We start from the raw sequence: 15223 nt of genomic DNA, 5'->3' as shown, positions 1-15223 counted from the left end.
AAAAGGGGAAAAAATCATAGATTTTGCTCTCGAAGCCCACCTCCTCAATTTGGGATGATTCCTTGTCTATTCATATATTCCACAGATGCAGCGTACATCAAGTTGATTGTGGAGCTTTAATCCGCTGCTTCTGAGGCTGCTGGGAGAGATTTCCCTTTATCTTCTTTGATCTCACAGCTCACAGGGGCTCAGCTTTGGATTTGGCCCCGCCCCTGCATGTAGGTCGCTTGAGGGCGTCTGTTTTTTGCTCAGACAGGACGGGGTTAAAGAAGCCGCTGATTCGGGGGCTCTGGTGCACTCAGGACGGGGGGAGGGAGGGACACTGCGTGCGGGGCGGGCCTGCGGCGGCAGAGGCCGGCGTGACGTTGCACCAGCCTGAAGCCCGCCGTGCATTCTCCCCGGGAAGTTGTCCCTGGATCCCGAGAACCTGGCAGTGGCGGGCTACACAGGCTCCGCGGAAGAGGGGTGTGGATAGTGACCTGTGCTCGCACACAGGCCCCTTGGTGGCGGCAGCAGCAGCCTTAGCGTCTCCCGCCCGTCTCTGGGGTCCGCGCTTTTAGCCGCAGCTCGCGCCCGTCCCTGGGGTTCCTTTAAGCAGCGCTCTTAAACCCCTCTCCTCGCGCACCAGGAAACAGAGGGAAGAAAAAGTCTCTTGCCTCTTCGGCAGCTCCAGACTTTTCCCCGGACTCCCTCCAGGCTAGCCGTGGTGCACTAACCCCTTCAGGCTATGTTCAAGCAGCCAACCTCAGTCCTCTCCCTGCGCTCCGACCGAAACGGAAACCTGAGCCTCAGCTCGCAGCCCCGCCCGCCCCGGCGGGTGAGCAGACAAGCCTCTAGGGCTGGTGAGTGCCGGTCGGCACCGATCCTCTGTGTGGGAATCTCCCCGTTTTGCCCTCCGCAACCCCTGTTGCTGTGCACTCCTCCGCGGCCCCAAAGCTCCCCGCTCCGCCTCCCGCAGTCTCTGAACGCGAAGGGGCTTCCTAGTGTGTGGAAACTTTTCCTCCTTCACAGCTCCCTCCCACTGGTGCAGGTGCCGTCCCTATTTTTTGTCTCTGTTTTTTCTTTTTTTCTTTTGCCCTACCCAGGTACGTGGGGAGTTTCTTGCCTTTTGGGAGGTCTGAAGTCTTCTGCCAGCCTTCAGTAGGTGTTCTGTAGGAGTTGTTCCACGTGTAGATGTATTTCTTGTGTATCTGTGGGGAGGAAGGTGATCTCCGCGTCTTACTCTTCCGCCATCTTCAAAGTCCCCCCTCAAGCCAAATTTTAAGTACAGCTCCCTAGATAGTATTTTATTTGAGACACTTTGCTCTGCTATAACATAGAAAATACCTTTGAGGATGAGCATTTGTATGAATTGCAGCTAGGTCCATACTAGTTTCCAACAGGATAAAAGAAATTTCATAAAATTTTTTGAAAACCTGATCATATTAGTTTAAGAAAATCACTATTTAAAAAAGTACTATTAAAAAAACTTAATTGGTACTAAAAAGTAATTATAAATGCAGATCTAAACTTGACAATATGAAGATATTTTTACTTTCTTTGTGTCCTTTGACTCCTCTCAAATAAAATAAAAAGAACAAAATATAGACAAAGAAAACTTTCTTTAATGAAATCGAAAAGAGATCATAACCTCAAAGCATAAATTATATTAAAAAACACTGTCAAGTATGCTGAAATTAGCACCAAAATATAGAGAGACATGAAGAGCTTACCTGTACTTCCTTAGATATGAGGAGGCAAGAGGGGGTTAAGAAGTCCCTAGTCGTATACATCAGGTTTCTAAGAAGTGAGTCCAGTGACTGTAACACAGAGACGGGTGGTCATAGAGGAAATATGGGTTTTGACTCAGTTTGGCACATTATAAGTGCAGTGGAAATTAGAACTGAAGGAGAGACTATAACAGCCATCAGATTTTAAAATTTGAGACAGTTATTTACTGAAGGAGATTGTCAAAATGAATTGCAACAATGGAGGGAAAAAAACAGTTATCATAACATGAAGACTCCATGAATGAAGGGGCTTTATTATGTGTCATATCAACCAGCTGAATATAAACAACCCAGAGTGGCCATGTCTTGAAGGATAATGGGCAGAAGAGGCTTAGTGCTCCAGACAACAATAATGAACTAAAATTGTGGCTGTCACCAGATGTCTGCCCTCCACACTACTGTTCAGGAAGTGGCTGGCTTGAGTCACAGATGGGTAATAATAAGGAAGGAACTACCATGGCATATGTATATATACATATGTATATATCTATATCTATCTATATGGATATGACTAAAAGTCAAGGGGTGGAGAATGGGAAATCAATACAATTAAGGTGAAGAATATGGTAAATCTAAAGAGAAAGAGAAAGAATTTAGTTAATATAGTTCTCCTTAGTTTTTATGTAATAACACACTGCACATCTTCCATAAAGAATGGATCCTACAACTGCAACAACAGCAACACCTAAATGTAACAACAAAAAAACAGAAGAGAGCAGCTTGAGATATAGGGCAAGGAATTGCAATTAAGGAAAGGCAGAGCTGAAGGTGGCTTAGACTAATATATTAATGGTGTGTAGAGTGAGAAGATGTACAGTTGACCCTTGAACATGGGTTTGAACTGCACGGTTCCACTCATCTGTGGATTTTTTCAATAGTAAATACAACAGTGCTACACAATGGATGTGGAAACCGTGTATACGGAGGGTTGGCTGTAAGTTATACATGGATTTTTGGCTGTGCAGTGTTGGCCACCCCTAACCCTGCACTATTCAAGGGTCAACTGTATTTAGACTAGAGATAGATATTGGATGAGAAATGGGCAGAATTTTAATGGATCCAAAATATTTTGCAAAAGAGTAAGGTGAATCCTGTTGACTATTCATAGCATCCATTTCTCTGGTCCTCCTGATGTCACAATGCTGCTTTGATTCCTATATTTCTCTGTTCCCCAACTAGCCCATCTGATATCCAGGAAGCTGGCTCCATTTTCACTTTAAGACTGATACCAATTAGTCATAATCAATTATGTTAGTACTTTACTCCTTGCCAGATACAGGATTCCAGTTTTAAGCAAACCAGTACTTGACATTTTCCTGATTAAAGATATTGGTTCTTTAATGTAATCACGTGACAAAATTTGGTCCAATCATACTAAAGTAAAAGACATTTTCAGATAAGAAAATAAATTCATCTTCCACAGCGTGTGAATATATTATGTATGTTGATTAAGCAGTTAAATAAATGAGTCTGTTTTAATATTAAGGTTAAATATATTAGACCAAAAATCAATTTCTTATATGTACCTGGTATGTTGAATAAGATGAACATATAGGATTGATTTGTAAAATGAACTTTATTTTATTTCCAGTATCCTTTTACTCATATACTATGACCTTCCTAATTAATGTTAGGCAATAGAAAAACCAGTAGTTATTTAAGACCCAGCACAGTCTTTAATTTAAATTTAACTTTGGGCTTCCTTGGTGGCGCAGTGGTTGAGAGTCTGCCTGCTGATGCAGGGGACATGGGTTCGTGCCCCGGTCCGGGAAGATCCCACATGCCACGGAGCGGCTGGGCCCGTGAGCCATGGCCACTGAGCCTGCGCGTCTGGAGCCTGTGCTCTACAACGGGAGAGACCACAACAGTGAGAGGCCCGTGTACCGCAAAAAAAAAAAAAAAAAAAAAAAAAATTAACTTTATCAGTTAGATAAATTCACTCCTTTCCTCCCTCACTCCTCTGCTGGCCCTTTGATGTGAGTTGGAGGGTGCCTCCACTTTTCCTTCTCCCTCTAAGCCCACTAACTGTGGTTTCAAACCAGGTCCCATCAGGAAGAGGGAGATGAATTAAGTGGGAAGGAATGTTCTTACACAGGTTGATAAATTTCTGAGATGGATTTGTGTTCTCTGAGTCTGATGTATATTTAAAGATGACTTTTTTTCCTCATGGATACTTTAAAAGTTTCTTTAGGGCCCCGCTTGTGATGTCTGACTGCACATAATGGAATGCAGGGCATGCATTTCCTGCATCCTTCTTCATAATTTCACTCCACTCCTTCCTAAGTTGCTCTTCCTTCTCTGGAAACCTTCTTAGAGGGTGGAAATTGGCCTCGGGTTATCTTTCCTTCCTCACTCGCCTCTGATCCATGGAAAACTCTCAGGTATTTTGTCTGGACAATTTCCAGGAGCCACGCAATTCCAGTGCAGCAGTACCTCCCCTCTCCTCCCTCACTCGGTAGTCAACCAAGTCTTCTTACATTCGCAATCAGGCCCTAGATGGAATCAGGCACCAGTACATTTGGCCCCATTAACTTCACCAAACACATATTAAACTCTTAAACAGGATTAATGAAAGTACCATTTGTCAGATTCAGGAAACCCAACAAATATCAATCAGGAAAAATAAAAAGAAAGACATAGCTAGATAGCTCATGGCGAAACTGTTGATTGTCTCTTTCTTATGTCTGTACTTTTGTCTCAATATCCTATGTGCTATATAATTTCTTCAGATATAACTTCCAAATAACTAGTTCTCTTTCAATGGTGTTTAATTAAAGTAGTAGCATAAGAGTGAAGGGTACATCTCTGAGGCCAACATGGTTGGATTAAATTCTAAATCTTCTGTTTACCAATTGGGGGCAAACCCTTGACTTTCTTGGTTTTACCTTTTCTTATTGTTTCTGGCCTTAGAAATGTTTTCCTTCATTTTCTTCCAATTCAGCTTTTCACAGATATAGATCGATAGATGACAGAGTTGGAGATTGATATTTAAAATTTAGTAGTGGGAAGACCTAAAGATATATAAGAAAATAAATAATATGATTAGAATCACACAGAAGAAACATTTACCTGTAAGCAGTGTGCTGCCTGCACTGGTGTCTGGACATCTTCTAAATGGTGACTTCAATTAGTATATAGTCTATGCTAAGGAATATTTAAAAATTCAGACAAGAAGTATTAGGAGCTTATTATGTTATTAAGGATAGGACTGGAAATGGGATGAGTCATTTAAAGAACATTTTTGCATAAAAATGTATATAAGGAGGGAGGGGCCAAATATTAAGATTTGGTACAAAAGAACCTAAGAAAGAAAATGTGCTTAGTTTGGGCACATTATGTTTGAAGTCCCAAGATGATAATCAGGATAGTGTGTCCAGTAGGGCATTATATGTGTAGATTTTTAGCTCAGAATGAGATAAAAGAAACACAGAAATAATAGCTAACCCTGTGAAGGAGGAGAGTGTCAAGAGGGAAAAGTCACGGACAAAGATGATAGGCATATGCCAAGAAGTTAGTGATGCTTAAGCTTTTGAGCTCATCACTTGCACGGACCCCTTCCAAGGCCATGGACAGGTCCCTAGGAATATCTTCACATGGTCACATTTTTTGGAAAATTTGTAAAACTAAACTTTTTTGTTATTTTCTTTAAAGAGGGCTCCCCTCCCCAATTCTCAATGTGCCATACCTTACAAAACATATATCTGCTTATCTTAGTTTGCTTTCTCTTGAGAGCAGAAGACAAAGACTAATGCAGGTCATTTATTTGGAAGATGAGCCCAGGAAGCAGGAAAGAGGGAACAGGAAAATTTGGGCAGGGAAGAAGGAAAATCATTATCAAGATCATTGTTGTAAATAATAGGATTCAGTTCCACCAGGACTTGCAAGAAACAAAAATTATCTCCTAGAATTCTCCACCTAAAAGCCAGAGGCTAGAGTATTTAGCTACTAGTTCCTATAACCCTCTAAACCATTGGTAAAGGATAGCTCCCAGAGGGTAACTCTTGCTGAATTTCTGGGCTGCTTCCTGAGTTTAACTACCCAATTCTGAGAATGCCTGAGGCAGAATGCTGAAAGTCAGGCACATGAAGGGGACAACAACAGCCAGAATGGGTCTGAAGATGCTCTGAACTGTCTCTGAAAGGTGGGCTGATTGCAGGGAACACATTCATGAGGGAAGTCCACGTCAATCCCCTGGATCAGAGCATAAATGCTAGAATGCCCTTCTGTTGGGTGCGAGACAAGGAGAATAACAAGAAAATGGGAAGAGCTAAATCAAAGCAATGTTAGAGAAGCAAAGCAAAGAAAGAATGTCAGAAGGAAGTCTGATCAAATATGACATTTTTGAGGGTACTCAGGAATTATATGTTTAAAAACTATTGAATGGGGTTAATGAGAGAAGATAATTGACTTTACAGGGAAATTTCATTGAAAAGTGGGACAGAAAGGCACATTAAAAGACATAATTACTTTCTTTTCTAGCATTTCTAAGAGTTGATCCTTTTCCTGAAAATCCTCCCACTAAAGCACCTCTGTTTCTGTGAGCTTTGAGTGAGTTAATACATGTGTAAAGGGATTACAACTATGTCTAACCCATCGTGGGCAATATGGAACTGTTTTCTGTTATTATTTTTATTATTTAGAAGACTTTAAATACATTGTGAACAATGTAATAAATCAAGTAGAGATCAATTTAAAGATGGTTAAGAAAATAGCAGGTTCTTCTTGAGTCAAAGAAGATTATCTTATGGTGATATTAAGAGTGCTTGGGAGCTTAGGATGACAAATCCCACACACACCCCAACACACACACACACACACACACACACACACACACACACACACACACACACGATGATCAGGGAAATACAGGTTCTAGGGACAGAAGCCAAGGTCTGGAAGAGGCTCAGAGGTTACAATAGCAGGGATGGGGAAGGGTAAAGGCTGCCTATAGCTGATCAAAGATCAGGTAGGCAGTTAGTTAAGAGGTGGAGCTATGAATATTGTCTTCAGAGCAGAATTGTAAAGGTAGAATATTAGAAGTAGAACAATTCTAACATCCATAAGCATAGGTGTAGCTGGACCTGATATCCAAGTGGAATGAACATTTCAGAATTAACATAATGATAACATAATATTATACTTTACAGAGATTGTTCAAGATGGTGGAGTAGAAGGACGTGCACTCATTCTCTCTTGCGAGAGCACCAGAATCACAACTAACTGCTGAACAATCAATGACAGGAAGACACTGGAACCCACCAAAAAATATACCCCACATCCAAAGACAAAGGAGAAGCCACAATGAGATGGTAAGAGGGGCACAATCACAATAAAGTCAAATCCCATAAAAGCTAGATGGGTGACTCACAAACTGGAGAACAATTATACCACAGTCCACCCACTGGAGAGAAGGTTCTGAGCCGCACATAAGGTTTCCCAACCTGGGGGTCTGGCAATGGGAGGAGGAATTCTCAGAGAATCAGACTTCGAAGGCAGCAGGATTTGATTGCAGGACTGGGGGAAACAGAACTGGGGGAAAACAGAGACTCCACTCTTGGAGGGCACACACAAGTAGTGTGTACACCAGGACCCAGGGGGAAGGAGAAATGACCCCATAAGAGATGGAACCAGACGTACCTGCTAGTGTTGGAGGGTATCCTGCAGAGGTGGGGGTGGCTGTAACTCACCATGGGGACAAGGACACAGGCTGCAGAAGTTATGCAAAGTACTCCTTGGAGTGAGCCCTCTCGGAGTCCACCATTAGCCTCACTAAAGAGCCTGTGGGCTCCAGTGCTGGATCTCCTCAGGCCAAAAACCAACACGGAGGGAACCTAGCACCACCCATCAGCAGACGAGCAGATTAAACTTTTACTGAACTCTGCCTGCCAGAGCAACACCCAGCTCTACACACCACCAGTCCCTCCCATCAGGAAGCTTGCACAAACCTCTTAGATAGCCTCATCCACCAGAGGGCAGATGGCAGAAGTAAGAAGAACTACAATCCTGCAGCCTGTGGAACAAAAACCACATTCACAGAAATACAGACAAAATGAAAAGGCACAGGACTATGCCCCAGATGAAGGAACAAGATAAAACCCCAGAAGAACAAATAAATGAAGTGGAGGTAGGCAACCTTCAAGAAAAAAAATTCAGAATAATGATAGTGAAGATGATCCAGGACCTCAGAAAAAGAATGGAGGCAAAGATGAAAAAGATGCAAGAAATGTTTAACAAAGATATAGAAGAATTAAAGGATAAACACCTAGAAGAATTAAAGAACAAACAAACAGAGATGAACAATACAATAATTGAAATAAAAACTACACTACAAGGAATCAATAGCGGCATAATGAGGCAGAAGAACAGATAAGTGACCTGAAAGACAGAATGACGGAATTTACTGCCATAGAACAGAATAAAGAAAAAAGAATGAAAAGAAGAGGAGACAGCCTAAGAGACTTCTGGGACAACATTAAATGCAACAACATTCAGATTATAGGGGTACCAGAAGGAGAAGAGAGAGGGAAAGGACCCGAGAAAATAATTGAAGAGATTATAGAAAAAAATTTCCCTAACATGGGAAAGGAAATAGCCACACAGGTCCAGAAAGTGCAGTGAGTCCCATACGGAGAAACGTGCTGAGACACATAGTAATCAAATTGGCAAAAATTAAAGACAAAGAAAAATTACTGAAAGCAGCAAGGGAAAAATGACAAATAACATACAAGGGAACTCCCATAAGGTTAACAGCTGATTTCTCAGCAGAAACTCTACAACCCAGAAGGGAGTGGCATGATATACTTAAAGGGATGAAAGGGAAGAACCTACAACCAAGATTACTCTACCCAGCAAGGATCTAATTCAGATTCGATAGAGAAATCAAAAGCTTTAAGGACAAGCAAAAGCTAAGAGAATTCAGCATCACCAAACCAGCTCTACAACAAAGGCTAAAGGAACTTCTTTAAGTTGGAAACACAAGAGAAGAAAACGACCTACAAAAACAAACCCAAAACAATTAAGAAATGGTAATAGGAACATACATATTGATAATTACCTTAAACAGGAATGGATTAAATGCTCCAACCAAAAGACACAGGCTTGCTGAATAGATACAAAAGCAAGACCCATGTATATGCTGTCTACAAGAGACCCACTTCAGACCTAGGGACACATACAGACTGAAAGTGAAGGGATGGAAAAAGATATTCCATGCAAATGGAAATCAAAAGAAAGCTGGAGTAGCAATACTCATTATCAGATAAAATAGACTTTAAATAATGTTACAAGAGACAAGGAATGATCAAGGGGATCATTCCAAGAAGTTATAACAATTGTAAATATATATGCACCCAACATAGGAGCACCTCAATACATAAGGCAAATGCTAACAGCTATAAAAGAGGAAACAACAGTAACACATTAATAGTGGGGGACTTTAACACCTGACTTAAACCAATGGACAGATCATTCAGACAGAAAATTAATAAGGAAACAAAAGCTTTAAATGACACAATAGACAAGATATATTTCATTGCTATTCATAGGACATTCCATCCAAAAACAGCGGATTGCACTTTCCTCTCAAGTACACACGGAACATTCTCCAGCATAGATCACATCTTGCATCACAAATCAAGCCTTGGTAAATTTAAGAAAATTGAAATCATATCAGGCATCTATTTTGAACAAAACGATATTAGATTAGAAATAAATTACAGGGAATAAAATGTAAAAAACACAAACACATGTAGGCTAAACAATATAGTACTAAATAAGCAAGAGATTGTGGAAGAAATCAAAGAGGAAATCATAAAATACCTAGAGACAAATAACAATGAAAACACGACAATCCAAAACCTATGGGATGCATCAAAATCAGTTCTAAGAGGGAAGTTTTAGCAACGCAATCTTACCTTAAGAAACAAGAAAAATCTCAATTGAACAATCTAAACTTATACCTAAAGGAACTAGAGAAAGAAGAACAAACAAAACCCAAAGGTAGTAGAAGGAAAGAAATCATAAAGATCAGAGCAAAAATACATGAAACAGAAACAAAGAAAACAAGAGCAAAGATCAATAAGACTAAAAGCTGATTCTTTGAGAAGATAAACAAAATTGATAAACTTTTAGGCAGACTCATCAAGAAAAAGAGGGAGAGGAGTCAAATCAATAAAATTAGAAATGAAAATGGAGAAGTTACAGCAGACACTACTCAAATACAAAGCATCCTAAGAGACTACTACAAGCAATTCTATGTCAATAAAATGGACAACTGGGAACAAATGGACAAATTCTTAGAAAGGTATAACTTTCCAAGACTGAACCAGGAAGAAATAGAAATTATGAACAGAGGAATCACAAGTAATGAAATTGAAATTGTGATTAAAAATCTTCCAATATAAAAAAGTCCAGGAACAGATGTCTTCACAGGTGAATTCCAGCAAACATTTAGAGAAGAGCTAACACCCATCCTTCTCAAACTCTTCCAAAACATGCAGAGGAAGGAACATTCCCAAACTTCTTCTACAAGACCACCATCACCCTGATAACAAACCCAGACAAAGATGCTACCAAAAAAATTACAGAGCAATATCACTGATGAATATAGATGCAAAAATCCTCAACAAAATACTAGCAAACAGAATCCAACCACACATTAAAAGGATCATCCATCATGATCAAGGTGGATTTATCCCAGGGATGCAAGGATTCTTCAATATATGCAAATCAATTAATGTGATACAGCATATTAACAAATTGAAGGATAAAATCTATATGATCATCTCAATAGGTGCAGAAAAAGCTTTTGACAAAATTCAACCCCAATTTATGATAAAAACTCTCCATAAAGTGGGCAAAGAGGGAACATACCTCAACATAATAAAGACTGTATATGACAGACCCACAGCAAACCTCATTCTCAATGGTGAAAAACTGAAAACATTTCCTCTAAGATCAGGAACAAAACAAGGATGTCCAGTCTCACCAATATCATTCAACATAATTTTGTAAGTCCTAGCCACGGGAATCAGAGAAGAAAAAAAACAAAAGTAATACGAATTGGAAAAGAAGAAATAAAAGTGTCACTGTTTGCAGATGAAATGATACTATACATAGATAATTCTAACGTTGCCACCAGAAAACTGCTAGAGCTCATCAATGAATTTGCTAAAGTTGCAGGATACAGAATTAATGCACAGATCTCTGGCATTTCTTTACACTAAAAATGAAAATCAGAAAGAGAAATTAAGGAAACACTCTCATTTACCATTGAAACAAAAAGAATAAAATACCTAGGAATAAATCTACCTAAGGAGGTAAAATACCTGTACTCAGAAAACATCATCTTTCTTTGATGAAATAAATCAAAGATGATACAAACAGTTGGAGAGATATACCATGTTCTTGAATTGGAAGAATCAATATTGTGAAAATGACTGTACTACCCAAAGCAATCTACAGATTCAGTGCAATCCCCATCAAATTACCAATGGCATTTTTTATAGAACTAGAAGTAAAAATCTTAAAATTTGTATGGAGACACAAAAGACCCTGAATGTCCAAACCAATCTTGAGGGAAAAAACGGAGCTGGAAGAATCAGACTCCCTGACTTCAGACTATACTACAAAGCTACAATAATCATGACAATATGGTACTGGCACAAAAACAGAAATATAGATCTGTGGAAGAGTATAGAAAGCTCAGAGATAAACCCACACACCTATGGTCAACTAATCTATGACAAAGGTGGCAAGCATATAAAATGGAGGAAAGAGAATCTCTTCAATAAGTGGTGCTGGGAAAACTGGACAGCTACATATAAAAGAATGAAATTAGAACACTCCCTAACACCATACACAAAAATAAACTCAAAATGGATTAAATATCTAAATATAATACTGGACACTATAAAACTCTTAGAGGTAAACATAGGAAGAACACTCTTTGACAAAAACCACAGCAAGATACTTTTTGACTCGCCTTTTAGAATAATGGAAATAAAAACAAAAATGAAAAAATGGGATCTAATGAAACTTAAAAGCTTTTGCCCAGCAAAGGAAACCATAAACAAGATGAAAAGACAACCCTCAGAATGGGAGAAAATATTTGCAAATGAATCAATAAACAAAGGATTACTCTCCTAGATATATAAACAGCTGCGTGCAGTTCAATATCAAAAAAACAAACAAGCCAATCAAAAAATGGGCAGGAGACCTAAATAGACATTTCTCCAAAGAAGACATACAGATGGCCAAGAGACACATGAAAAGCTGCTCAACATCACTAATTATTAGAGAAACGCAAATCAAAACTACAATGAGGTATCACCTCACACTGATTAGAATGGGCATCATCAGAAAATCTACAAACAACAAATGCTGGAGAGGGTGTGGAGAAAAGAGAACCCTCTTGCACTATTGGTGGGAATGTAAATTGATACAGCCACTATGGAGAACTGTATGGAGTTTCCTTAAAAGACTAAAAATAGAATTATCATATGACTGAAAAATCCCAGTACTGGGCACATACTGAGGGAAATCCATAATTCAAAAAGACACATGCACGCCAATATTTTTTGCAGCACTATTTACAATAGCCAAGTCATGGAAGCAACCTAGATGTCCATTGACAGATGAATGGATAAAGAAGATGTGATACATATATACAAAGAATATTACTCAGCCATAAAAAAGAACAAAATAGGATCATTTGTAGAGACGTGGATGGACCTAAAGAGTGTCATACAGAGTGAAATATGTCAGAAAGAGAAAAACAAATATCGTATATTAAGGTATATATGTGGAATCTAGAAAAATGGTACAGATGAACCAGTTTGTCAGGCAGAAATAGAGACACAGATGTAGAAAACAAACATGTGGACACCAACAGGGGAAAGCTGGGAGGGGGGGATGAATTTCGCGATTGGGATTCACATATATGCACTAATATGTATAAAATAGATAACTAATAAGAACCTGCTGTACAAAAAATAAAATAAAATTCAAAAAAATAGATAACTAATAACCTACTGTATAGCAAAAACAAAATATACTGTACAGCTTACAGACCTCACACTTCTCATAGTAATGCATACATACACAGACACATTCATACGTATGTATATGTGCATTATATACATGTATATATATATATATGCAAAATGCACTATATACATGAGGATATTTCTTATCATAAATTAGTGGGAAGTTAAATTTTTGGAAAGATAATTAATAAGGTAGATGGTTTAACTTATTATTCTACTAGCAATTTCATTAATGATTTTTCCTTCAATACTTTATTCTAATTATTAGAAAACAGCAGTGATTTACAGATATAATTTCCTTATTAAAAACATTTTACTTGGGCTTCCCTGGTGGCGCAGTGTTTGAGAGTCTGCCTGCCGATGCAGGGGGCACGGGTTCGTGCCCCGGTCCGGGAAGATCCCACATGTCGCGGAGCGGCTGGGCCCGTGAACAATGGCTGCTGAGCCTGCGTGTCCGGAGCCTGTGCTCCGCAACAGGAGAGGCCACAACAGTGAGAGGCTTGCATACCGAAAAAAAAAATTACTGAAATATTTTTCATATCCTCTTATAATATAAAAAAATACAAAGTATCACAATGTCCATGACTGAGAGACTCTAACTGACACTTACTGACTGATAGGTTCTAACCGACACTTACTTTTAAATTAGCTTGTTAATTTTTGGCTCATTGTGTTCCTATGCATTGTTGATGTCGTTTTTATAATTTTAAATGTTCAATGAGACCTCTCTTAGGTTTCTCTTTCATCTGCTTTATATTTCAAATAATGAATTCTCATCTGTCACAACCGAGCCCATTTTGGTCTTTACAGCAGTTATCTCCATACACTCTCAGTGTCTGTGTAAGAAATATACGCTACCTTTTTTCCCCATCAGTTAGCAAATATCAGAATATTGAAGATGTCTCTCATTTTACTACACAGAATTTCACTAGCACAGAACATTATACTCAAAGATACATTCACTTCAATGCCTTCCAGTTTTCTCAAAAGATTCTTTCAAAGTGTAATTGTTTTATACGAAAGAGTGAACACTCATATGTTATCATGGTATTGACTGTTGCAAATCAATATGTACATACTCTTATGTATATACTCTTACTGTGCAATCAGGAGTGGCACATTGTGCTCCCAAGTGGGCAGCGAGTGCAGAACAAATCTTCACCGCAGAAGACTAACTTTATATGAATTAGTATATGAATCAGTTACTATCTTCTACTAATGCAGAGTATTTTATGGAACTATCTCTTCCAGTATCTTTGAGCATAAATCATCAAAATGAAGAGCAGAAAGACATCTATTTTATTTTACTAGAAAAAGAAGAAAATGCAACTTTATTATCCTTTGGAGAAATTTTTAACAAAATGTTTTAAAGCCCTTTTTGGAAATTTATTGAATTTACTCTATTCACCTCAACAAATTAGTAGCAAAATAAGGAACTGCTCTGATAAGAAAATACCTTTCAACTTAGAGATCAATGAGATGATCACTGTTTTATGATCCTAAGAAGGAAATTCAATGTTCGCTCTTTAATAGGACTGTAATTTGAATTCAGTGAAGTTATTATTTGTAAATGTCCTCATCTAATTAAACACAAAAAAATATATCTTAATTCATGTCCCCAACAGAAGTAATCCCTTTGTATCACAGTTAAGTTCAATGTTTCCAAAAGATTTAAATAACTGAGAAATGTGCTTAATTAAAAATAGCTGGTTATTCCAATTAACTTTCTGTTAAACATGAATGATGCTTTATTTCCAATGTTCTGTGCTATAAATAGTGACAATTACTTCATTTATTTGTTAGTCAACCAATAAGTACTGAATAACCACTACCTACATGCATAGAACTGCTCAACTTTGGCAGTTAAAAACTTTCCAGTTATCAAGGAACATAAAATCTAATAGGAAATAAAAAGTATATACATAAATAACTAAAATAAAATATAGTAATTTTTAAATTGATAATTATATTCCAAAATGAAAAATAGTATCTTAATTTTATGTTTCTCTTCATCATCATCATCACTATAATACATTTTATTAGACCTTTAGTTTTTGAAAATTTAGTTGACATATTCTTGACGGTATCATACTCTCAGTGACGATGATGGTGGTGGTGATAATGGTGATGACATTAGCTAACAGTTATTTGACATTATTGCCAGTCACTGCTCTAAGTAGCTAATATGTATTAACTAGGTAAAGCCTCACAACATCTCTATGAGTTAAGCGCGATGATATTCACCATCTATAGAGAGGAAACCTGAAAGTCACAGAGGTTAAATCATCTGTGGGCAGCTGGGAAGCAAAATTAAGCTATATGATTCTAGAGATCAGATTGTCAACCATCACACAATATTTTCTCTTAAATCATAGAACAAATAGTTATATAGTTATAACTGTATAAAAA

This window comes from Grampus griseus, assembly GCF_964374135.1.
Source record: "Grampus griseus genome assembly, chromosome: 10".
Classification (NCBI taxonomy): Eukaryota; Metazoa; Chordata; class Mammalia; order Artiodactyla; family Delphinidae; genus Grampus; species Grampus griseus.
The sequence above is the reverse complement of the archived record's forward strand: the minus strand, read 5'-3'. Positions refer to the sequence as shown.